This window comes from Vidua macroura, chromosome 4, assembly GCF_024509145.1.
Source record: "Vidua macroura isolate BioBank_ID:100142 chromosome 4, ASM2450914v1, whole genome shotgun sequence".
NCBI lineage: Eukaryota > Metazoa > Chordata > Aves > Passeriformes > Viduidae > Vidua > Vidua macroura.
The window spans coordinates 11,572,634-11,597,652 of NC_071574.1; the positions used below are offsets into that span (position 1 = coordinate 11,572,634).

Here is a 25,019-nt window from a genome sequence, read left to right on the forward strand (position 1 = left end):
CAAATATTTATTTCTTAATTTAGAAAATCTATGTTTATTACTCTTGAACTGAACTGATTAGGAAAGAAGTGAACTATTACCTCTCACAGACTTGTAGCTACAAACATTCAAATCCAAAACAAAGACACGTCCTCTGGAAGTTTCCAAATCATGCAATGCAAAACAAACTCCGGCTGACATTAGTAATTGAGGCAATCACTACAGATATAGCTATATTATGGTTCTCAGGAAAAAATTACTCTATTTGTCACAATTTGGGTGATCCTCAGTTTCTCTTAGGAAAGATCCAAGCACACATCCCTTTTTCACACCATTTCCATACAGAGAATTGCTAAAAAACTTCCCACCTTCTCCAGCATGAGCAGTTAGCAGGCCAGCTAGATAGGGTGTAGCAGCAGGTCTGCAGATCTGTCCTGAAATATAGCCTTAATCCAAAAGAATTGAGAATATGACATTAAAAATTCATGGTATTAAACAAATATTTGTTTCAGCTACCTTATTTTGTCCTGGATAATTGGTTTTACCTTTGCTTGTAATTTGACATTATTGAATGAACATGTGACAAAAGAAATATTTAGCTTTCCATTGCAACTGTTGAAAGAAATGGGCCCGATGGAAGCAACTGAGCCATAACTGATCCTCAATGACTCTCTGGTAGGACACAGCAGCCCATGGGCTGAGAGAAGAATGATACTCTGGAAGTTCTGCCTCATGAATTATACTTGTTTAGAATACACAGCTGGGCACAGAGATGGTTTAAATCCCCTGAACTGACACTCTCTTCGGGTGGACAGGTCTCCCTTGTGCAATTAGACACAGTATTTGGCAGTGCTTCATGGTTTCCTAGGCAGAGTGCTCTGGTTTGAGTTCTTTCCTGAAAGACAAACTCCAAGGAGGATGTTCAATTTTTCAGCCACCTGAACACCGACTTTAAAGAGCTCTTTCTGACATCCAGCTTTTGGCTCTGCCTGCTCCCCTGTTGCTATTTGATCATGCCCACTAGGCTGTACATGAAGCACCTGAAGGATGGCTGTGAAGTTACAAAACAAAAAAATATCCTTCACATCCGGGCACATCCTGCCTGCTGGAGCACAGCATGGCTCAGGGAAGGTTTTAGAAGCACTGAAAGAGTAACTGCATTTTATTTCCGCACTCTTGAGGAGTCCTTTTGAGGACTATAGGAGAACAATGCACATATACCCAGGTTCTACAGCCCTGCGATACAAAATTCTGCAAGTATGAACAAAGCAAAAACTAGTAGATTATCAAGATCATCCAAACAGAGGAATCTATGAAATAAATTAACTCTCCAGGCACAGATAAAAAAATTTCTGATCTTTAGCACCTCCCATTTAATAATGTTAAAGCTCATTACAAATAGTAATAAGCCATGCCTCGTGAAGGGTAGTAATATTAATAGTATATTTTTGGCCAGCAGTCTGATTTTCATAACGTGCCTGTTCATTCATTCATATATTTTATGAGTATAATTACAACAACTGTGTGTTTCTGTTGGCCTGTTATGTGCATAAGTAGCTATTTGCATCTTCAAATATCTCATTTATGTGTATGGTCACTGTTATGTCTATGTGTATAATTTAGATATGCAATTGCAAACATCTTAATGTTCACATATTTATAAGAAAAAATGTCCATGAGCTAAGCCATACATCCTTGCAGTGTCAACTTTGTGGCAGAAATGTGAATGCAGCACAAATTGTCAGACTCCCAAGCCTGCAATTTAACCACAGAGCCTCACATAGTAGAAGAAGAATGAGAGACGTAAGAAAGCTGAAGGAAACAGCCCAGTAAGGATAATGGTGATCCACTTCAGACTCCCTTTTTGACTTTGTTGAATTGTTAAGTCTAAGGGATAAGCCCTGTTGTTTCAAAGAATAGATCACCCTGAGTGATGTCTTGTGAAATAATCCTGTGGGAGTAATAAAGCAGCAGAGATTCAGCACCAATCTTTGCAAAGATTGATTAACATGCTTCTTTTTATTCTGTTCCCTAATTTGTAATCTATTGAATTGGAGGATTTTAAGTTGCTGGACATTTTCCAAACACTTCTATTATCTGGCTACTGTATAGATTTGTAATCCAGTCTTCTAGGAACAACAAAATAAACCACAAATGTGATTCTGTGATTCTAAAGGATATTTGTGTTAAAGAAAAAAATTGATTTAATTCACTGAGCTATCCAAAGTAACAATTCTTGTTGAGCCATAACATAGAGTGCATGGCTATAGGGCAAAAAGAAGCAAAGTGAAAGAAAACATCAGGAACTTTTCTGGAAAAACTATATTGTGTTTCCTGAAAAGGACTACTAACCTTTGAAATCATACTAAATGTAATTCAAAACATCACAACACACACACACACACAAACAAAAATTATGAATAGCAAATAAGAAGAAAAAACCACAAAAAATCTGTTTTCTCTAGGGCATCAGGAGGCACATGAGAGCAGAAAGGCAGCAGAATCCACAATCTTTAGACAAGGCCTGTATCAGGAGCTATAAAAGTCCCAGATTCAGCTCTCAGTTCAGAAAAATATTTTCTTTGTGTGTGACTGACAAGACACAACAGAAGTGAAACAACACCTTGACATCAAGAGCAGGCTGGACATGGCTGGAGCTGATGTCCAAATTTGTGACCCAATACCTTACTCCTTAATAAATATACTTCAATATATGAAGTAGCTACCTCTTTGTTTTGTTCAACATTCATAACTACCACCTTATTTATCAAGAATGTGACAAGTTAGTTTAATATAAAGCATGTAATCACATCCATCACAATTTCAGTATTTTCACACATAATTAACTTATGCTTTCTTGAAACAAAGCCCTTCAGACATCCTCAAGAGGTAGATGCTTAAGTTCCCTAAAAAAAGAGCAGCAGATGTGACAGCTGTATACAAACACTCCCCCAAGACCACCTCTAATCTATTTTTTTTCCAGTTTAGTAGGAGACACAACAAGTAAGTGGTCCACTTGGACTAAAATCAGAGATTCTCCTCCCTTGAGTGTAATATTCCTGGTGGAAAAGGAGAAGAACAAAAAAGTGACATAGCTATAGGTAACACTGGGTTATTCGGATAGAAAGAAAAATTCTGAAATTTTCTTTCTTCCTTTCCAAGTTAGTTCTTTTTGTCTATTGAGAAAATTTAAAAAAAAAAAAAAAAAAAAAAAAAAAAGGAAGTAATCCAAAGACCATAGACCAGAATTTGAAACTTATTTCACTTCTCTGAAGGTGGAAGAAAATGGCAGTTTACTAGTCCGAGGCCTTTGTCTTTTGCTGCATCAGTCAGGTTACAGAATTTTGCCTGCGAGCTGCATTGCTGTCACTGATGGTTATGATTACTCACTAGAACTGAATAATTTTTAACACCTGGAATGGATAGCAGGTATTCCAGCACCTGTACATCCAAAGAGTGTATATGTGTCTAATGCCCCATTATCCTCCAGGGTAATCTTGCCTACTTTTTCCCATTGCTGTCACTTGTGAACTGGTGGGATCTGGCAGCTTTGTTTTGTTGAAATAAATTCCAGCTGCCAAATTTCTATTCCAGTTTGAATTTTGATTTCATTACTGCCAACAAGAATCTACTTATTCCTCTCTTCCACATTTTATCTCACTATGAAGAATCCTTTCTGACAACAAGTAGGGATACAAAAGGTGACTTTTGCCCATGGATATTCAGTACATCACCTATATCAAACTAATCAGACACCCTTTTGCCTGATTATATGAGTAAGTAGGTGACTCTATTTGAAAATATTCATTAATGCTTTCGTTATTTTTCATATTACTTTAAAGTCATTAACACATTGGGTGAAATTATGATCTCAATTACAGAGGAGTAAATCTGAGGTAATTACATGAGCACAGAATATGATAAAAATCTGGTGCAAAATAATTAAACCTTTCAGTTGCTCTTGGTGAAACTTCACCAGTGGAATTATATAAATTAATAAAGACCACCAAGATGTTTGATGTCAGAGAATTCACAGATACACAGATAGTGAAAATGAAGTCTTCATTTGCATTGTTCACGGGATACATATCAAGTAAAGCAAACAAATGAAGCCTCAATGTCCTGGTAATCAGTGTTAGAACTACTTATGATCTTCACCCTTTCGGTGGGAACACGACTAATCCGCTTGACAAACTGAGCGTCAATGACCTTTGTTAAAAATTCATTGAAACCTCACTGGGTAAATAATAACTATTAACCTTAAATTATGTGGACATATAATTATCCAGACTGGATTCTCTGCACACCTATTACAGGGGCACAGCCTGTCTCCCCCAGCATCCCCCCCACCACCCATACACACATTGGCAAGTTCTTATTCTAAACACATTTACAGATGCAAAAACATTAAACAAACTTTTCACTGTTGAGAAAAAAAACAAAACAATGTGCTACGAGATAGGAAACATCAGAATTAAAATTGCACATAAACACATTCCCATCTTTACTAATACGTGCATATGGATTTCAGTTTTGGGCTTCACTCACATTCTCCTACGGGAAACCTCTCCTTCAGCACAGGATGGTGCACACCCAGAGAAGCCCTTCCATTTTCTTTTTTTCTATTCAATACTGTTTTTTTATATCCTGAACTACTACAGAAATAAGGATGGTAAATTTCTTACTCTGTAGCATTTGACTGCTTCATCAACATTAACATATGTTGTTCTTTCAACAGCATTTATTCATAATACAGGACAATTCCTGTCATATAGGAAGTTTGTATATGTGGGGAAAAAGTGCTCAAAAGATGGTCAAGGCAAATGTTGAGTGGAAGGAAATACAGAAATAGATAATACAATCCTTTAAAAGTATCTGCATAAGGCCTCAGTTTTAGAGGAACTGGGCTATGCATCATACACTCACACAGTCTCTGGGGAGATTTCAACAGCTGGAGCATTTCCTCACCTTCTTGGAGAGCTTGGAGAAGCACCCACCAACTCCAGAATATTTCTTGCCTAACCTGGGGTGACATGAAGGGATTTGTTTGTTTGTTTGCTTGTTTGTAAGTAACCTGAAGTGCAGGCAGGGAGAAGCCAGAGGTGGCTCAATTTGGTGACAGCCTGTCAGGCAGGAAGCCAGGCTCCGGGATGTGGGCTGGACCTGGCACTGGAGAGCTCAGGAGATTGCTAAAGTTGCATTGGGAATGATACCTACCAACACAGATACCGGCTGTAAACACTGCAATCACCTTAAAAACAAGGAGCCGCTGGGCAAAAAGATTAAAGTAAAAATGCTGATACTAATTATGTGTGACCAAAATCAGTGAAATAGGATAATTTCTTGCAGCATGTGTTATAATTTTATATCCAGAGGTCATAAATACAGTTCTCCTGGACACCAGCTGCAGTACTGAAGGCTCAGCCATCCTCCCACATAGGTATCAGGTCTCCAAGGCAGGGAAAAAGTCTTTGTATCTCTGTCTGGTTCAGCATTTCCCTAAGAATCTATGACAGATGAAAGGATAGCATCTAATTTACCCAGCTTTCCTTGACAACAGAGTAACAACAAAATAATTCAAAATTTGAAGGCAAATACAGTTCATTGTTAATAGAAATGACTGCTGCTTCTTTTTAACCCCTCCTTTTCAGGTCAACCCTTTTTTCCCCTACCTCCTCAGCTTCATGTCCAAAATAAAAATAAGCTGATTTAACTCATAAAACTATATTCACAATATTTTTAAAGATTGTCTTTTTCATCCCTTAAAATAATTTGAAACAAACAGTCAAACAACAAGCATTTCAAAAAGTCAGCCACTTGGATGTTTGAAAAGACATTTTTCTTCTTTTGCCTAAATTTTTTAAAACTGACCTTGAGTACTTTCATAACCTGCAAACTGCATTTTTTGCAAGGTAAAATTTCCTAACTTGCTGGTTTGACTGAGTGATCTCTGCAATTTTTCAGCATGTTGTTTTCCAGCCAAAATGATTAAATGTAGATAACATAAATGACTTAAACAAAGACCTATTATGAAAATAGTCATCAGTAGTGATCAATACTGGTGATCAGTACTTTATTTCTGTTGGTCCAAACCTTCACAGTGTTTCTTGTTGCATTAGTGGCTAGGTGTAGTCTCCCCCAGACCAAATTAGAACAATGCATCACCATAATTTCAGTAAACATGAACTTTAGGCCATTATTATGGTTAAAAGATATGGATATTCTCAGTTCAGTCAGAGAGAAAAAGAGTTTTTTCTAACCAGGCAAGAGCCTGGGAAACAGTTGGGAAAGAATGTAAATCATTCTCTAATCTCTCTTGTTGTTCACATTGTTTATAGATATGTTCTGCCACCGTGAGTCATTCACTGCACACCAATGGTGTGAGATGTTTTTACTTTAAGACCAATGAAATTAATCTTCTCGATGTTCTCTATATATAGAGCGGTGCATTTGAAATAAATTAGTTCATTCCTTGCCTTCTGAATTGGAGTCATTCTGTTCCCACCCTCCCTCAACAATGACAAAAAGACAATGTGACATTTCACTTGCATAGAAGAAACTTTACGTTATTGGTTAGCTTTGCCAATTCATCAGTGTGTTTTTGCACCATGCAGATATTGCTGATTCTTATATTTTTTTTCATTTTTTTCAAGTAAAAGGAATAAAAAAATAATTGTGCAGAATGCTCACAGTATTGCATCAGTCAATGCCACCATTTTCTCCTCAGAGACACAGAGGATAGAAAAAAAATCTTATCCTCATTTTGCACCTTTTTTCATTTTTATGTAAATCACTATCCAAAACCAATATGTCATCTTTCTGGAAAATGTCATCATGAATCTACAAGAGAAATGCATTTTCAGTTGTGGGGAAAAAAGATAGCAAAAGCTTTAAAGATATCTGTGCTTTATGAAAATATCTGCACTTCAAACCTAATGCACATTAAGGATGTGTTAGAGTTCTGAGGACAGAAGGTAATAGAGCCCTAAGCAAAGACGCTGTTGGACTAGAATTTTGCCAGAAGTAGTGGGTGCCAGTGTAATTTTGGTGGTATTCACCATCTTTTCCCAATCCAATGGTAGCACATATTTCTCACTTGTCACAGTAAAGTCCTAACCTTTATGCAAAGATTTTTAGCTTTTAAAAAATCATATATTTAGAGAACTTTGTAACAAATGGGTTACATTTCATTTTGAATCTGAAAAAAAATGGAGGGAGAGAACACTGGCATTTTCAATCAAAAAAAAGCTTGCTATAAAAGTCAAATTTAATTTATCAAGAAAACAGTCTCTACTCCTTCAGTGAATGTGTTTGCCAATCTACATAAGATCTCTGAACATAGTGGTCTCTCTAATTAAATATAAATTCTTTATATTTATTCCTGAAATTTAGAATATGTTATGGTTGGAAATGACAAGATCTGTTACTTTTGGGAAATGGCTCGAGTTAGGAGGAAGAAACAGACTACAAAATGAGGCTTTATATAGAAGCCTTTCATCTCTAAGGTATCTCAAATTGCTTTCAGAAAAAAACATTGCTACATCAATCATATAAACCCAGAGAACCTTTCAGAGATGGCAACATGAAGTCAACAACTGTTCACAACTCGGTTCAAAGTGCAGAAAGGTTTATAGAGGTTGCTACAACCCAGAGATGGTACAGTATAAAAAGTATACTTTCAGGCTGCTTGGACATGTTAGCTGTAGTGCTCATGTGTGTAACTCTGAATTGAACTATCAGCTCAAATTTAAGCCTTTGAGGGAGGGTTTCTGTATGTTTTCTTATGCTTGCTACAACACTGCTTTTAAGAAACCTCCTTCTTTCCAAGACAGTTCCATCACCTGTGGCCTTCAACATGACCAGTGTGATCAACGTTTAGCAAGATGATACATTGGCTGTGTAAGAACAGATTCCTGGGTTTCACATTAATGTTTCTTATTTTGATCTTATTTATGCCCTGTAAATACACTGCAAGAAAAAAAATTAAATGAAGTGTCAATTTTAAGAAGGAAAATTAGATGGGAGCATTATTAATTCACACGTATCTATAGTTTGCATAGTGTAACATTAGTTATGCTATGATATGTACATTAAAGCAAATGCCCTGTAATCCCAAAAACACTATTTATACTTTCTTTTAACAGTTTTACCCAAATAGGTGACAGATATATAAATAACTAAATGCATCTGAAAATTCCAAGTGTTCTGAAAATATGTTTTGATAACGATAACATCAAAAGAAATAAACACATTCTTAAGCAGAAAGATCACTTTAAGGTGATAAGCATGATTTGTTAAGGAGTTTATACTGCTCAGAAATAATACTTTACATAAATATGGGGGGTGATGCCCCATCTCTCAGTAGCAAACCAAGGAGGAAATCAGGACACTTGTTCCATTGATTCCTCATTTGTTCTTGGGGAGAGAGAGGGATAACACAACATTAGCAGGAAGTGGCTTTCTTGGAAAAAAAGTTGAGCTAGGTGAAAAATCCGATCTAGAAAGCACTTAGGTAAATTTCATGTCTAAACCAGCAAATCTGGGCCCCTAATGCTGGGAGCACTGGGTAGAAGCCCTGCACATTTCTTGTCTCTTTGTGTCTACCAGTGAGATGATAAAGACCATGGGAGTCAATATACAGCAGTGACTTCAACCCCTAAATATTCACAAGATAGTCAAGAGTATGTTCCAAAAAATCCAAAAACTTTCCTCTAAAGACAAGGAAATATTTCCCATTTCTTTGTACAAGTGAAGGAAAAAAACCCCAATAAACTGTTGAAATGATCCTCAGCTTCAGTCCTGTTTCCCAAAATGCTGGGAGATACCATTGCTACTGACAAGGTAGACATTGACCCAACTTCTTTGAAAATTAAATTTCTAACTAGGAATCACCTTTGGGGAAAAAAAAAAAAAAAAAAAAGCAGCACTAAAAGATGTGCAAAGGGCATGACATTTGTGTTATTTGCCCCAAAAAGGCAAATAACATTAAAATTTTAATTGCGTTAAAATTTTTTCAGGATATGGGAAAACTTAATTTCATTTTTAATTTTGGCCCAAGTCAATTGACATACTTATGAAAGTCTCATTTTTTTGTTCCAAGTAGCAAGCAGAGCAGGGCAGCTTATGAACCTGTGCATGTGTGTACACGTGTGCACATGCATTATTACTGTAACAATGAACTGCAAAGAACCAGAGGAGAGCTTACTGGCATAAATGTCTTTGCACCTTTACACTTCACATGTAAATACTCAACATAGTAATATATTGCTGTTCTGCAAAAATCAGTTCCGTTCTTTTCCACTAAGAATCATACAAATTGCTCTGACCTCTGTGAACTTTCATAAACATGATGGATATATTACCTTTGTTTTCTTAAATATTTCTACCTTCCATTGAATTTTTAATTTTATTGTACATATATATGCAATTTCATTTTTTTTTCATTTAATGATCTTTGTAGTATCTCTTTTTCTTTCCCCACTGAAAGGGTTAAACTTGTTGCTCCTACCCAAGACCACAGTGTACAGTGTTTACAAGAACTACATTCTATTCTGAAACTAAGGCTGAGAAAATTACTTCTATTCAATGCTTCTGCTTTAAAAAGGATAATGATTTCATCTGGTTAGAGATGTCTGTACCTACTTAGTTTATTGCAGGGAAGAAATTGCCTGTTCGCTCATGATAAGATAATTTGTCGCCTTGGAAATTAAATTATCCATTCCAGTTTACCTTGAGGAGGAATACTATATAATACCTATTTGTTCCATTACACCCTTTAAATCAGAAATACGCTTTACTCTACAAATATGTTCCATGTAATCAGAGACATTAAGACAAGTTAAAATAGCCCCTGACTACAACTTAATTAGCCTCCAAAGTTGTCAATTGTGTAAGACTTGGATCCAGTGGAACTAAAAGGATATTGAATAAATAATTTCTTTTAAAGAATAAAACTAAGCCTGCAGTACTTTTTAAGATAGCTTTTTAATATTTTTTTTTCCATTCTAATACTCACAGAAAGCCATATAGGGTACACATCTTCACTCCACCAAACCAGAACAACATTTCTAGGTATCATTACAAGATGGAACAAGCAGGATCAAACTTCATTTTTCACCTAATACTTTAAATTATATGAGGGATTAAGGATTATAAGTATGTGGCTAATGTGGGGTTTTTCCTGCTTCTGCCAGACTGTGCTTAAATACATAAATATAGTCTGTTTTTCAGAGACACTGGTTTGTAAAATTACCATTTCTCAACCAATTTTGAAGTCCTAGCTGAGTGAAGGGATTTTATTATTTAAAACCTGCTATCACAAACCCACAGTAATTAGGAATGGCCATAGTTCTAGGCCAGGGAGAACACATCAGAAATGCTGGGTAGGGCATGGTAGGACACAGCTCTCAAGGCACTGTTTGACAATAGGCTCTGCAAACAGCTTCTGAATCCTCCATAAAGCTCATCTATGGAACCGCATAATCCAAGTGATTCATTAACTTCTTACAGATGGAATTTTGGAAAAAAAAAAGAAAGAAAGAAAGAAAAAAGGCTAAGAAAATTAGATTTTTCCATAGCATATTTTTTCCAGCCTTTGAGTAGTGATGAAGAGAAGCTAGTCTCGTGATGGTGATAATGGATTAGGAAATAAAGCCTTGCGCTGCTGGCTCTGACACAGGCTCTGTGCCTGACCTTCAATGAGTCGTATAATCCCCATGTTCCTGTCTCTCCTCTTGTGAAACCAGACAATTTTTACCTACAATGAAAAAACTCTTTAGGGGATTAATTAGATATTTATTAGATGCTTTAGACAATAAATATATGTAATCATCCACTTCAGTTGAGGCTAAAATATATTTATTTGTAATCTTGCTATCTCAGTCTCACTCACACATTAACAACTGCTGTATCAAATATATTTTTCAATAATATTTTTCCTGTTGTCTCATTTTGCTAGCACATACAACATTTCGGAAAAGTTGAAAATAATTCACAAATTTCAGTGGTGGAAAACAAAAGATGTACATGGAATGGGGGCTGGAAATGGGATTTTAAGTAACAAGGAAAGAAAATTTGCCTCCATTTCTAGATCCACTTATTAGTAAATTAATTATATTATTTACTAAGTAGAGAAACATTTACTGAGAAAAAATTCTGCATGTGAATAAAACATGATTAGATATTAGTAATTAAAATGGCAAAGTGTCTCCATTAAGCTTCAAAAGAGCACTTAAGCAAGCAGGATGCAAGCAAGAAAATTGCAAGAAATCTGAATTATTCTAACATCAAACGAATTGAATTAATTTACTTCTGGATGGCATAGTGTGTGCTCTCAGTAAACAAGGAGAATAAATTATTTAATTGTAAATCAGGAACAAAATGAGTAAAATCATCTTTTGACATAGAATATGTTGGCCTGATATATTTTGTACTTACCAGCTATTGCATACCAGTGAGAAATAATGGTTGATCCAGGACTGACTCCCAGTGTTCACAGGTTCACTAGTAAAGGTGAATATTAGAGTCTTATAAAAATTGCCACAAAATATTTTTTTTATGTACATTAGCACAATTGTTTTTAGGAACATTCTCTTAAATAATGCAGATTCTATAGCAATATTAATGAACACTTTGCTCAGCTGCATTTTTCATTTTAAACTGGGAAATGCTGCTTTGCCTTGCCTTTTCTGCTAATCCTTCAATATTGATAGCATAGCCAGCAAAACCACAGTCCATGGACTTGGAATTCTTTAAAAACACAAAACAAAAAAAAACCCAAAATAAAACACAAAGATACCCAAAAACTATAACAAAAACTAGGACTTAACCTAAACCTTTTTTTCTAATTTTTATTCCAGGAAAAGATGCACAGACATAATACAGTTAATTTTCAGTCCCAAGTTGTGGCTTTAGCTGTCTGTACTGTTCAGGTGCAATGGTTTGAAGTTCATTATTTTTTGTTCTGAAGCCACCCTGCTGTTCTAACCAAAGAAAAACAGGTCAGAACCAAGCTATTTAATTAATGGAGAAGGTAGGTGATGCTTAAGCATGCTGCCAATCATTTTCTAACTATTTATAATTTTCCATCAGGGATAGATTGACAATAGAATTTCGAAACAACATGCAAAAAATGATAATTCATGAAAAATGGCTGTGAGGAATTTATTTTAATAAAGGAGAGGGCTAGAAAATAATAGATTATAAATTATTAAACATAAGAATACATCTTTGTTACGTCTAAACAGAGCTCAAATGTGTACCATGAATTGAATAGAAACAAAGTAAACTAATAGACTTCAGTGTTAAAAAAAGGCCACTGATGAGATCTGAAATGATGGAAGCACACAAAGGAGCTCACTAGCATGTGCAATTTTTATTTTCCTTCATGGTTCAGAGCTTGAACCAGGATTTGGCTTTGTGATTCCATCAAAAGTCCACTTGTATACATAGTGCAAGCCACTAAATTTTGCATGATTACTTGCAGAATAAAAGTTGTATTGTTTGCACTACTTTTAACTTTCAATAATAACATAAAATATAAATAGTTCTCTGGTAGTTTGGGGTGTTTTTATATTTGCAATGTCCCTCTTTCGATACTTAGCACAAGCTGTTAGAGATGTTATTTTTAATTTGCTGCTCTTATGCTAAAATATTTGTAATCTTAAGAACTTTCAGTGTCCCATCTGGAGCAAAGAGGGACAGAATAGAAGATCTTTTGGGGTATTCTAGGAGGAACTATCATCAAGAGGTGCTCTGATAATCAGAAATCAGGTTCCTGAGGTGCTATAACTTAACAAGTTTAAAAAATTGGCTCCCAAAGAAACAAGGGCTTATGATTTGAAATATATTCATTACAAAACACACCTACTTCAGACCAGCGGCCTCATGTCAAAGTAAGTGCCAGTGACTGCTGTGTTTCAGCTAACACCCAAAGAAAACCATCCTTTATGGTGAAGAAGAGAGCTCTCCCATGACTTAAAGTATTTTGCAGTAAACAGAGTTGTGCTTTAATTAAGACAAAGAATTAGTATCAATAATGCACTAACTGGAATGCTAAACCAGCCTTTTCCCTGTTATTAATGAAAATCAGTTAGTTAGCAACAGCATTAATGAAATTTTCACTCTTTATCTGCTAGGTTAACAGTCTTCCTAATAGGTGGCTCAGTAACCAGTGCTATTAAAGGAACTATGAAGAACCTTAATTTAAAACACTAATTAGTCCTAAAATAGTGAAGAAGATTACTTTGTAGGAATAGGGACTCAGGGCATAATGACCTTGTCTATAAGAATTAAGAAGGGACATATCTGCTTGCCTTTAAAACCAAGATCAAAGGCAGCTTTTGTTTAGTTAGTGAGGTGTTTTCTTCTACTGTTATCATAAGACCCCCCCTCAAATAAAGGAGGGAATTTGAGAAAATAAATTTTGACTTAAAAGCCAGTCCTCTGGGAGGGAGCCTTCATGAAGATTAAGGGGTAAATCCGGCAGTGCTTCTAATCTGGTAAAGGAATAAAGTAATCAGGAGAGTACTAACTGAACATCTGGGTTATCAGATTCAGCAGTTTTGATATTCTGATTATTTATTTGACTCATTGAACTACACAGTCTTGATTGCTTTGTGCTAACTCTTTCTGAGTGAAGACATATTGTTCTACAGATTCCCGCATAAGATTCTATTCTGTGACAGGAGAAATTAAATAGCTCTGAAAACCACAGGAGTTACAGTCCTGAGTTGCTAAAACATTATAAATTCACTCATAATATATGTACAGCTATAGAGATAGGTCTTCAGTAAGATAATGTTCATAGGAGGCTAAAGTATAAATGCTACTGGTTTTCATATACCTGCTATGTTAACTTCTGCCTTCAAATCTTCATCTTCTTGATGACCAAGCTATCCAAAGTTATATAAATAATTAAGTCCCTGTACTTGCAGAAAATTTTTGTGTAGCTTGGAATAAAATCTAGTTTCTTAATGTAATAAGTATTTGTTGGGGAGTTTTTCTTGTTATAATTGGTTTTAAATAACGGATGTGGGTGGCAAATGTATCACTTCCTTATCCAATCAAAGTCTGAAACCTTTGAAGCTGCAAAGACACATGTGATGTAAAACCAGAATAATCACACAGGCTCCTTTCAATCAGGGCATTGTGACAAGGATCAAAATATTACGAAGTTAGGAGAGGATAAGGAACAAAGCACCCGCTCGTTGGGAACACATAAGACACAAAGTATTAAAACCAAAACATAATCTAAAATGTTGCTTTCCAATTTTTGTTGATTTACTTTAGAGTATTCTTAGGCATTTGATACCCATACCAACCATTTTCTTGGGTATACACTCTTGTTATACCCATATCTGGTTTTGCTTCAACTAGATTAAAAATAAGTGTATATGTATATATATATAAGTGTATATATATAAATATACATATCTATAAGTCTATATATAGATAGATAAATAAAATTCTTTTGTGTTGGCTCTGGGAATACAAAATAATAAAATATATTTTTGAGCATTCCAGACAAGTAGTTCAGACAGCAGAACAAGTATTTTCCAATATCCCCTTTTGAAACTAAGCTTTAAAAGTATTTTTAGGAAACACCAGACACCCTTCTTGACCGCCTGCCTCCCAGAAGGTGGCCTCTGACACTCCAGGGTAAAATTAAAGAACCTTCACAGTGAAGAGTTAAAAGGTATGCTTCCTATAAAAAATAATATTCTTAGCTCCTATCATTGTCTTTTGCCTGAAGCATGAGAAGTTATATCATTTCTAGATCCCTGATTATTTTTAAAACCCTAGTAACTCTGACCATTGTTGTAACCTGTAGAAACATCCTTTTCCTTTTCTAATCCAACTGAGCTCATGACTCCAGTAATATATTGTGGCAATGACTTTTGTTAGCTTATTATTGGCTGAAAAAAATAATTCCTTCTCTTGATTTTAAGATTTGCTGTCTTTCAATTCTCTGAATACTTCCTTCCTCTGGTATTATGTCAGAAGTTAAGTAGGAAGCCTGCACTAGTTTCTCTCTAAATTCATTTCTACACACAGCCTTTTTTACTTGGTTATTTTTCACGTCTCATCTTGTTCATCTCTATTCTGAAGTAAAGTGCTGCTGTCTTTTCAATCTTACTTCATATGGTAGTTTTTCCACTTCTCTAAGCATTCTTATTGCCAGTCTCTGAACCCCTTCTATTTTCCCTATAGTCTTTTTTGGAATAACATAAATAGAGCTGAAAGCTGTGTTCCAGAGGCAGCCTAGGTTACAAATAGCATTATAATACCATCAATATCAATTTAATAAAAATCCTAACCCTAGATTTCTTTACTTTGCTAACCATTACTGCTGACTGATGAGGGTTTGCAGCTGTTTGAGTTTCTGATCTCACAGTCACAGCTATGGTACATTTCATTCCAGACGTGGTGTAATAACATTCATGGAATATGTTTCCTAATACCTGCTGAACTCACTGAATACAGTGGATATATTTTATATTTTTCCCTCTTCATACTTTATAGCTGGAGAGCAACTGCACACACTGAATGTGGAACAACTGTGTTTTCCATTCTCTCTTGGAAGTCTGTGATGCCTCAGGCACTTTTCAAGCAATATCCTTTTATTTCAGATAAAGAGAGCCGATTGATCTCCTGGAGTAAAATCAGTTCTCCAGAGAGCATCCGAGCCCCTCTTTTGACAGTGGGCAATAAAATGTAGTGGTATTGACCACCCTCACATGATAACTCACAACTGTCATCATCTTCTTTTTGTACAGTAGCAACTCAGACTGAATACTGCGAATGTCATGGAAATTGTGCCTGAAGCACAACCTCTCACTAGAGAGCTGTACATTGTCTTTAGATCTTAGGGGAGATCTTCCACTCATTTCTGTGTTCATGAGTTCAGATTATCCTTCATAAACCAAGCATGCTGCATTGCTTTCCAGACTATGGATGAAAAGCTTCCACTAAGGTCCTTTGCCTTGATGCCTGAAGGAAACTTCTGCAGCATCTTGGGGTACAATTTGTTATTAAGGGCAAAAACCTAACCTGTAGGATCAGGTAGGATATTTACCTGACTCTCAGAAGTAAAAATATTTAACACTTGTTACCTGCTAGTGGCAGACTTCTTTAAAACAGACTTAATCATTTAATCAAAGGGATTTAGAAAACAAAGCAGGGTCTATTAGAGTCATTTTAGTACAAAACTCTAATAGTCACCTGAGATTATTAATTTTGAAAAAAAAAAAAATCCCACACTTATATTGCCAGTCTGACACTTATTCCTCTCTAAACTCCTGTTGTATTATATCATTTCATACAGTTTTTTATATTGAATTGCAGATTCCTTCACAGCAATTCTACACAAAACCTGGTGCCTGACACACATCAGAATCCTGCACAGGGATAGGGGGATGCAGGTGACTAAAGGAGATTGCTTTGTGGAAGCCAATTATTCATTCTCTGAATTTCTACCATCTTTGATGTGTGAAGGAAAAACCAACTCTGTGTGTAGGCTGACTTGTTAGAGTTGAAGCAGGAGTAAAAAGAGTCTGTGACCAAGTAGGAATGACTATGATGAGTAATGGATTTGTCACTACAAGGGCAAAAAAAGAAAAAAGTTCCTGTAAAATTGAAATTATTATACTGTTAGATGGGTGAAAATTCTGTATTCCTCCACTATAAAAGGTGAGAGAAAGAGGGGCAGCAACTATTTTTCTCCAACATTCTTTGAGTCTGCACTTTTTAATGTGCAGACATAAAACTATACTTTGAAATCAACTTCCAAGTCCTTCTGGTCCATCCAGTCCCGTGGATGGATATGGATGGATAGGTGGACAGGTGGGATGGATGCACAGGTGCAGTGGACAGGATTTGAAGGCTCAAAGGTCCAAGTCCCTCTAAAGCCAGTCTTAGCGATCTCTTCAAGAGAGGAGAGACATATTTGACTTGCACAGTCCACCAAATCATCCAAGTAACACAGTAAATGCCTTGAGATTTACACTCTTCTCTGATCCCGTTGAGGGGTGGCACAGTCCAGGCAGGGAGTGGCAGCGAGCTCCCTAATACCTTTTTTTTTCCTCATATGACAGACTTTTATATATGTAGGTACAAAGGCAATGATTCCTATTCTATTATCCTAAATACAATATAACTTAAAAGGAAATAACATAATTGCAGCCTATCAGGTTTTTTTTCAATGGAAATTAGAAATCTAAATTATAATCTACATGTCATCTTTGCATTAGGAGTTAACATTGCCCAAGTACTTCACGCTGGTTTCTGCCAACAGCTGGTGCAATGTTATTGTGATATTCCAGTATTTCAATTAGTTTTGGAGGAAAAAAAATAACTTCCACTTCTGTTTCATCTACAGCCAGCAGTAAAGCTCTTTGCTAGGTAGAATATTTGCTTCAAGATAAAAAATTATATAGAGTTGTTGGCATGCATGGGTTTTTTCGATTTGGTAAGATGGTCAATTTCACCAGAATCCAGTTTTATTTCACCACTGACCATGGTAAGTCTTTGATTTTATAACTGGAAAAAGCTAAAATTAGGCTATACTGCATATCTATACCAGCTTTCTATATTTTCTTTTTCCTTCCAGAAACAGAAAACCTGTAATATTAGAATTGCTCTTTTTCATGATAGATGGTTTTTGCATAAAGGCCCTAAAGAAAGCACAAACCTCTTTATCTCCTTTTCTCAAATATGCCTGAGCTTCTGAATATTTATGGCCCTGTGGCTTGTCTATCAGAAGTTTGAGCCACCTGCCATGGACCAGAATGGAAGGCAGTCCAATATATAACAGTGAATTTCAATTCTGTCACAAACAGTTTTGTAATGTTCATCACACGGTATTAGAAAAAAACAACAAGCTCTGTCTTCCAAGTCAGTCACACATTCAGTAAAATCCCTTTTCAACACAGGACTTCCTTTTTTACCCCTCCTGCCTTTCACTTTTTCTCACTCCTAAGCAGGTGTCTTATTCTCACCCACCTCTTCTCACTGTAAAGCATTTAACAAGATAGCAAATGCTGCTGAGGTGTTGCTAAATCTGGAAAAGCTTTGTTATGATGCTTAATAGCAGAAGAAATTTAAAAGTGCTATTGTACACTCAAACAAAAGTTCTGTGTCAAGGTAAAGGATAGGAAATGAAGAAAAGGCATTTAGGTATTTCTCCACACCTTTGTATTTTGTGCACCTGACATTTTAAATCCTTTTAAAAAAATCTAGAAAAACTTCTGGTGACACAAATTTTCATTCAAATATGTGAAAATACATATCCCAGGTCACAAATAGACCTATGTATCAATTTCATATTCATTCTACTACATGTTTTATAGACCTACAGGGTTTCTTTCCCACTAAACTTTTACATTCTTCACATTTACATAGAGCATCTGACTATATTTTGTAGCATTAGAAAATAAGAGACTGATTCATCAATGCCTTGCACCATTTGTAGTCATTCTAGTTCTGCAAAATGAATGCAGATCATAGATTTTGTTTTACAGTTTTAAAGGTTCATAGATTAGATCTGGAAAGTTTGCATTTGTTTTAAAATACTAGTATATTTTTATATATTGATAGAAAGAAGGCAACATAGATTCAGCAAATCTTTGTAGGTCAGTAAGCACAGAAGCATTTAAAACCAGTGGCAAAAGTCCTGTTTGTTTCAGAACATATCAACAGATAAAACTCACTGTGTGAAATTTCATAGCCTTCCCATAAACAAAACCAAAACCCCACACAAGGAAATTGAAATGAACCTTTGAAAACTCTTTCACAAAAAATTCCAACTCTTAAAAATAGTTTTCTCCAGACATAAAACAATACATGCATATTGAATTTAATAATTTAATACCTTGCCTTGTTCTTACATTGTTGGTTTTCAGAATTCTTACCAAAACCTAGAGCAAGAGTTCACAAGTGAGGATGCAGTCTAAATTATATCCTTTCTGCAGGTTAACTGGAATCAGATATATTGGTAGTTCTTCAGATAAACTTCAAAATATTTGTTTTATTGCTGAAGAGGTATTTCTCATGGGAAGACAGAAGAGGTGAATAATTTATCTGAGTGATAGGCAAGGGACAGGAACTATTCCCTTACTGATTAGCAGTCTCTTCCTGCCTAGGACAGAAGAATAATCTGCTGCTATGGATTGCCAGCCTCAGGCTTGTCATGGTCCACACTGTGCTGTCTGATTTAAATAGATTGCTCTAGAATAATGTGACAGCATCATAAAATACAGAGAGATGACCAAGTTACTAATATGCTGGAGTATTATCCTTATGGGCTGGAATTTTCCAGCTGATTTCTTGAAGGCACCAGCCATTTCACAGGGGACAAGGCAACACAGAGGGTGATGGAAGCATTAAACCAGCACTTAAAATTATCTCTGACTCTGCTAGGGGCCTGCAAAGAGACTTTGTCCTAGGGTTTCCAACTTTTAAAATTCATATAATAAAATTTCCTCACCTGGGGATGTGCTCCAAGATCAGTTCAGTAAAATGTAGGTTGCAATAGTATTACCTGCAGCCAAGCCATGCAATCAACACAAATATACCACGTACATGGGTCACTGAGCCATCCGATGTCAAAAGTGCAAACATTTGTTATCATTTTAAATGCCCTGAAGACTCCACTATCTTAACCTCTAAAAATCTAAGGTCCTGTTTTGTAGCAGACCATACAGAAGTCACACATGCCATGGGGAATCTGGAAAGGCACTGGATGCCTATTTAACTGCCTCCATCACATCTTATGCAACTACAAAAACTTTTTATTAAAATTCATTTTACTAAAAAAAATCCCTCTTCATATTTTTTTTTCCTAATGGGTCAATTCTTTCTTAAATAGGAAGTATTTATCGAAGAAGAATTGCAATGCAGTAAAACAAAGGCAAAAAATCTTTTATGTTTTTGTCTGTAGCTTTCTTGGTGTTAGAGGGACCAATCTCTCTGCAGACAGTGTGACCAGAGCAGAGCCACACAATAAAGAAATGTGTCACAAATATCAGCTGGCAAAGAGGCATCTGCCTTTCTTTTGTATCATCCAGTATCTAAAGGGGCTATGAGAGAGCTGGATGGAATTTTACACAGGAATGTAGTGATAGGGCATGGGAAAATGGCTTTAAACTGAAAAAGGGCAGGTTTAGACTAAATATTACGTAGAAATTCTTCACTGAGAAAGTGACAAGGCACTGCAACAATTTACTCAGAGAAGCTGTGGATGCCCCATCGCTCGAAGTGTTCAGATTGGATGGGGCTTTGAGCAACCTGGTCTAGTGAAAGATGTCCCTGCCCACGTCAGGGAAGTTGGTGATCTGTAAGGTCTCTTCCAAGCCAAACCATTTCAGGATAAATGGCAATCAAATGAAAAGCTTTGTCTATATGCTCCGCACATTTGCAGTGAATTAATTGTTCAGGAAATGCCTGGTAAAGAAAGAAACCCCTGGCAGAGATGTTATTGTTGCAGCACTTGTCACTGCAGGTATGAGCACTTCATTATCAACATTGGCTTCTTTCAGTGTAGCTTCACACAATTCTAACCTGTGAAAACAAAATAGCCCCGTTTGCCCTAAAGCATGTGCACTGATGAAGAAGCTTGGGGTGACAAATATTCATATATTCCAAAACAGTACAGGAGTGTTTCTGCACATATATATATATCTATATCTATACACATAAAAATATAGTATGTAAAATAGATTTCTTAGACTGATCATCTATAAACTTGATCAAGAAAATTACACCTAGAATGTTATTGTATTTGTAATTGTTCACACATAGTAAAACACTCCATTTTAATACAATCTTGACTTGATGGCTTGTAAAAAATACCATAAAAAAAAGAACAAGGGGGGAAAATCTCCTTATCTGCACCTTATTATTTTCTCACAAAGACAATTATGAGGAAGCTTTTTGGAGTTTATTTTGCTTGTCTGAATTAAAATGCATTTAAATATTAAGAAGAAAAATCCTATATTACTTCAGTCCTGCTTTTCCTGTGATATTTACCATCAATGTCACTTTTCTATATATATATACCCCAGGAGATGTAAAATCACATATTTGTTTTGTGAGTCAGAGCAGTAAGACACTGGTAAAACTCCATCTGGCAAGCAAGCAAAAGTTCATTTCTGTGTTTCTGTTATCACTAAATGTTATTCAAGATTCTCATTACACTTGTCATCCTAGTGCAAGGTTAATTAGAATTAATAAATGCTGTACTGATCCAAAAGGAAGAAAGGGCAAAGAGAGAAAAACATACTAATTATCATCCATCCAAAATAAAGCAATTTGACATAGGACACACTGTGCAGATGGACCCATCTTGAGCTGAAGATGGAAAAAATCTGTTAAAAAACTAAATACTTCCTTTAGGTTTTGATTTTAATGGCTTAATGACGAATTCTAAGTAAAATATCTCTCATAATGAGTTCAGTACATGACACAGGAGGCTTTAATCCATTATTGACCTGCTTTGCAACTTTTAGCATGTAAATTCACTTTTATGCTCCTTGATTTACTTGCTTATGGAACTGACATAAATATTTTTATCCACAATGTAAGACCTCCTAAAGTCTCTGGAACTTCCATTACAATGAGATGTTATTTGTATTCCTGCCCAGCAAAGGACCACAAGAAAACTATGTAAAAAACATCCAACCAACCAACCAACCAACCAACCAAAAAACAAAAACATAACAAAAAAAACCCCCAAACAAACAAACAAACAAACAAACAAGGAAACACCAAAAAAACCCACCACAAAATAAAACTTGCTGACAGCAAGCAGCACTACCTTGTGTTAACAAGAATTGCTGGGGTTTTAACAAGAATTTGAGAGGGGTTTTGTTGTTGTTGTTCTTTGTTTGGGGATGTGTTATTTGATTAATTGGAGGGTTTTGGTGTTTAGTATCTTATTAGTAAGGAATAGTAGCTGCATTAAGCACTTAGCATGTTCCAAATATTCTAGATATTTTTTACTACAGGGTTGTCCAAGAGCACTTGAATATCCAAGAAGTGTTTTACTTGTAAAAAAATGAAAAACACTCAGATAATAAAGGAGTTTTCTTCAAAATCATAAAGAAGTGCTTTACAAAGGCACAATAAGAATGGGTTTCCTCATTTGCTCATCTTCTTACCTTAAGGTAGTGTCTTACTATTACACTTTTAGACTTTACCTTTTCTATAGTCAACTCTTTTTTTGCCTCCAGAAATCAAAGAACTTCATTCTTTGCTTTGCTGTCTCGCTCTCATGTTAAAAATTTCTGATTTCTACCTGTTGTGTGTAGGATCAAAATTAAAATAAATCAATTTTTAAAAATTCAAGTACAAAAGGAGCTCGCATAATTTTTCTACATACACGCACATGTATAATAATAAATGCAAAATTTTAATATTTCCAAAGATGAAACTGCTTTTTCTAACAGTCCTTATATAATTCTCCCATTCTCTTTGCCATGACATTTTTATGCATGACTCTTTTGAAAAATAAACTGAAAAACTGAGAAGTTTCTTTTCATTTAAACACTCCCTAATCCTGCTCTATTCAAGGAGAAATAGAGGAGCAAAGAGCCATTATGCTGTTTCTGAAATATCATTGAAGTTTGTGCTAGACCAGCAGAAAACGAAAAAGTCTTTCTTGCTCTATCAACACATTACACTATTATTCACCTGACTTTTTGTTTTCAAAACTAAACTTCTGCAAGAGCCACTGACAACAAAGATTTGTTATCCCATCTCTATATAACACATTAGCATAGGTGGGTGGCTGCATTTAATATTTCTTATCTGTGGGACAATTCGACATGCTCTGCTCTTTGCAAGTTCCTAATGTAGAGTTATGACACATCAATAAACCTGTCATTAAACATATTTTCTTTCTGTTTTGATTTTGTTTGTTTGTTTGTTTGGGTTTTTTTTAGAAAAAATATACTTGATGCTATCTGCCTTGTCAGTGAATGACAAATACACATTCACACTTGAAGTAATGGTTTGAGATAGTCAGCAAGACATGAAATTCTGTCAGTTTGTGTTTCTGTGACCCTCTTTAGAGAACATATTTCAACTTGCATAAGTAACTTGAAGTTAAATGTATTTTATTTAATAGTGTTTGTGAGCCTGTGCTTTAGGATAAAAAGAAAAATAAGAAAATACTGTCATTGTGAGATGCAATTTATGTTTTAATTTGTGATGTTCACAGTACTCTCAATCACATGCACAAAGACCTTGTATTTCATGAAGCATTGTTTTCCCCATGCCTGAAATTGGAAATCCAAATATATAGGAAAAATTAAAAACTGGGAAGAGACTGCAACAGTCTCCAGTCTTAATCAGCTACTCAACCTCCTACAGATTGCACACAAGAGTGAGATGTCTCATATTACAAGTTACACAGAACTTTACCTTTGCATAAAATATTACTTAATAATAATTTCTGCCTATTAGTCATGGCAAAAGAGCATATCTTAATATAAACCATTTCCTTGGAGGCACTACACACTTTCCCTTTCTATAACATCAAAGTTTAGGAATATCTTCTGAGTCACTATTTGCAACCAGTGTTTTCCTTGCCATACCCTTCCCACACACACAATTATCTTCCACACACATAGGAGACCACATTAACTTACCTCATCTTCACAATGCCAGCCTCTCACATCAACATTTTAAATTTTCTCACATTAATATTAATGTTGACTTCTGTGTTAAACTAGCATGGAACAGAAATTCCTTACAGGCATCTTCAAAAATATTTCTTAACCCATTACTTTTTCTGGGATGTATGCCATTAACTCTACAGCTTAATTTGCTGACCAAAAGCAGGCAATTATTCTTTCTTTCTTTCTTTCTTTCTTTCTTTCTTTCTTGCTTTCTTGCTTTCTTGCTTTCTTGCTTTCTTCTTTCTTTCTTTCTTTCTTTCCTCTAATTTTTTTTTTTTTTTTTTTTTTTTTTTCCTTACAGGGACTATCTACCCTCTGAGATGGAAATTGTCATTTTGTTCAGTGTTTTGTCCAGCAGGTAGGTAGCTATTAGGATCATGAATAAGAAATTGTTTCTTAAAGTCTGCTGAGGGAAACAAAGATGTGGAAGATGTCTGATTGAAGAGATACTTGTACCGAGTTCAAATGTGTGAGTCATGCCTAGAATCACAACATAGCTATTTCTGTTCTTTTATTCTCTTGCTGCAAAAAATGCAAGTTGGTTTCAGATTTTATTCAATCTTCTATATAGCAAAAAAGAATCTCTTTTTCCCTGCAATAAAACAACACAGTTTCAACTTTTTGGATTTTTATCCCTTACCATAAATTGAAATCAACTTCCATCTAAGCATTTGCTATGAGCTACATCACACAGAGAAGCTGTCAGACGCATGGAGTTTAATTAAATATCATACAGCAGCCAAAAACTTTGGCTTTTTGGAATTTTAGTAACAAGCTATGAAGCAATTTACTTCATGTAATTTGGAGATACTTGGCTCCAGACTTCTGTCTAAAAGCCACATGGCTGATGTGAAATGAGCTAATCGGTGACTGAAGCCCTCTGGCTCAAGTCCCTGTCATTTCAGCCCTTTGTCTGTTGCCTCGGGCTATGGAATAGTCGTGAGAAGGAACCTGGCTCATTCTGAACTCTCCAGCTGGGTGGAAAAGAAGTAATCTCATTGCTGGAGGTCCTGATGGCTGCAGCTTAGACCAAGGTCTCCTTCCATATCTGCAAGTCTTTATGTTCTGGGTTGGGAGATCAGAGGCTGTCTAATCTCAAAGAGAGAGCAATAACCACTTTTCCCAGTGTTCTGGCCTCAATTCAAGGAACACATATGGATAAAATATTTTTCAATAGTCTGTGTATTATTGTGAATAAAATTACGTCAAACATAGTAATGGCAATTGAGTTTTGCTGGACTGCAAGGAGTTGCAACAGTCAAAGATATAGCAAAGAAGAAAAACATTCAAATAATCCCTATTAAACTCATTTTATTTGGGTCTCTGTCATGTAACTTTAATAACAAATGTCTTTTAATAATAGAT

General features: G+C 35.6%; 1 long non-coding RNA gene across 1 annotated transcript; it reads right to left on the reverse strand.

The window, feature by feature from the left end:
• Positions 1-11,411: 11,411 nt before the first annotated feature.
• Positions 11,412-23,796, reverse strand: LOC128806503 (uncharacterized). Its single transcript, XR_008436846.1, has 3 exons — positions 23,625-23,796; positions 22,173-22,270; positions 11,412-11,481 (listed from the first exon to the last, which is right to left on the reverse strand). It is a non-coding gene; the product is annotated as an uncharacterized LOC128806503 (long non-coding RNA).
• Between the last annotated feature and the right edge of the window lie 1,223 nt (positions 23,797-25,019).